Below are 2500 nucleotides of genomic sequence, written 5' to 3'. Positions count from 1 at the left end.
AAACCAACGCGTTAAGTTCACCACCGGATCGCGTCCTTGTCGTACATCTTCAACCGCAAAACCAAGAATATATTTTGCTTTATCTTCACATTCGGTCGATCTTAAATATCTTAATGCATCTGATTGCCATGAATCCGTGCATTGCATGCTCCTGTTAAGGTAAGTATTATTAATTCTTTCATTTCTTTGCAGGTTTTGGGATTGGCTTTGGTCTTCAGTTGGTATTAGGTAAGTATTTTCTTCATTTCTAGGTTCGTCTGACGAAGGTGCTGGTTGGTGTTCCTGATGGTAAGTACTCTCTCGCTCTTGTTCTTGTTGTTGCCCATCATTCCCTATATTTAATTCAGTATTCTCTTCATTTTGCAGAAATACCGCTCCAGATTGAAGCATCTGTTTGTATTTAGCTGTTTTACGCAATGATTTTATCGCTTCAGAAGATCTCGGAGGAAACAGTTTTACCTTCTTATGTAAGTATTCATTAATATTCTTTTTCGCATTAGCAGGAGCTGTTTTCTCCGCAACCGCAATCCTCCGCAGGTCTTCAGAATTCCATCTCGGCTTCTTTCTGTTCACCTGTATATTCTCGTTCACTATATCCTTATGCGCAGACGACTTATGAACACCCAGACCTCGAAATGAATTAAAACTCTTATTACAATAATTACAGCAGAACATCAGCGCTTCTTGACTTATTAGGTTTGAGTCACCTATCTCATGTAGATTTAAGAGAAGTGTAGATCCACTGGATGATGGCACTGTGATACCATCATTGCTAATATTATTTGTTTCATTTGATTTACCAGTGGGAGATGCTCCCATGGGAGCATTATAGCAATTTAATTGTATATCGCAAGATGTTTGTTTGCGGCCGGTTTGAGGTGGGATAGCTTGATGAAGGACCCTTGCAGGCACCGGCGGGATGCCACTCCCTCCTTCATCATCCCTTGTTTCACTACGACCCTCATTCATAGCGACTCAAAGTCAACGCTCCGCATTAGGTCTTCTTTCTTTCTCTTTTGAATTTGACATACCTGATTATTAAATGCAGAGTGTTTGGAATCTACAAGTCCATGTCTTTCACAATTGGCACATTTAAGCTTCTCCTTTTGTTTACAGTCTCTGGAGTTATACTCCTCCCCACAGTGTCCACATGTCTCTACCGTGGCTGTACAGTTTTTCGCCAGATGGTTAAATTTCAAGCATTTGAAACATTGCAATACTTTGAGATAATCCTCCACCCTACATGATTCATATTGTAGGTATAATCTGCCATGCATCAATAGCTTTTGCCTCGCTTGTGGTGAAACCTCAATAATAACATTCTTATGTCTCTTGTCTCTGTTGTTGAATTCTGTAATCAATCTTAATTCCGTCGTTTTCTGATCATATCCTGTTGCTTTTGAAATTACACTCAGCGCTTTATCAAACGGAATATCAATAGGAAAGTCCCTAATCAACATTCTGGGCCTCAGCTTACTTTTCTCTTTTATCTCCAGACCAATCTCCTTTAATTCCAGAGAGTTTCGTAATTTCTCTAGGTCAACCGTTTTGGCAATTATTTTAACCGTGAGTGTATTAAATGTGATCAAATGATTTACCCTGAGATCATAATTATATGGATTAATTCTATCCTTTAGTATTTTCTTAATCTCGGTTGCCGATTTATACTTATTTGGGTTATTCCTCGTAGGTACGATTACAAACTCAATATTCTCGCTAGAGATTACATGTTCTGTTCCACTTCTTGTTTTCAATGATATTCCTTTCTTTGCAGCATTAGCATAGGAGTGTGATGGACGTTCAATCGTTGCTTGTACCACCTCTTTGACCTTAGTAACCGCCTGATTTACCTCGCAGCATAGAGTGTCCTTAATATTACTCTTCAGGGTTTCATTCATTAATCCAGTGTTAGCTGTCATCTCCGCCATTTGCTGCTTAACCGAAATCTGTATCTCTGTTTTGACAACCTCCTTTACGTCTTTAATAATACTATTCTTCATCTCTGCCATTTTTACATTCATCTCTTCTTTAGTCATCATATTGCTTTTCTTCTTCTCCTCCTCTTTCAAATTATCAAAGAAGTTTTCTCTTACAGCTTCAAATTCCTTCCATCTGGATGCTACCCGAATATATGCATTTGCTACTGTGCTATATGCCTTCTGTAGATACGCTATGGCACTATTAATCGCTTGAGTCCTATTTTTTATTTCCTTTGGCGGGAGCGACATTTCAAGATCATACAGATGCCCTTTTATTTCCTCTTCAAATTTATTTAAACTTTCCAGGTCTAATGGTATCTCAAATTCTACTTTTTCAGGATCCAGAATATTCTCTTCAACATTGCCCGAGATGGACAAATCCGGTGAGGACTGTACTCTTCTCTTTTTATTGTTTGTGGGAGTATGCATTGATTCAGCCCGAGGCATCTTGACAGGTAGGTATTAATTCTCACCTTATTCAGTTCTCTTATCCTTCTTTTCAGGACACCCGGTTAAGGGTG

At 38.8% G+C, this 2500-nt stretch overlaps 1 pseudogene; it reads right to left on the bottom strand.

The window, feature by feature from the left end:
* LOC143306466 (large subunit ribosomal RNA) overlaps nt 1-2500 on the bottom strand; it is a 10487-nt pseudogene that overhangs the window by 4234 nt on the left and 3753 nt on the right.

This window comes from Osmia lignaria, unplaced genomic scaffold (genome assembly GCF_051020975.1).
Source record: "Osmia lignaria lignaria isolate PbOS001 unplaced genomic scaffold, iyOsmLign1 scaffold0011, whole genome shotgun sequence".
Classification (NCBI taxonomy): domain Eukaryota; kingdom Metazoa; phylum Arthropoda; class Insecta; order Hymenoptera; family Megachilidae; genus Osmia; species Osmia lignaria.
Note: the sequence above shows the minus strand (reverse complement) of the source record. Positions and strands in the feature narration are given on the sequence as shown.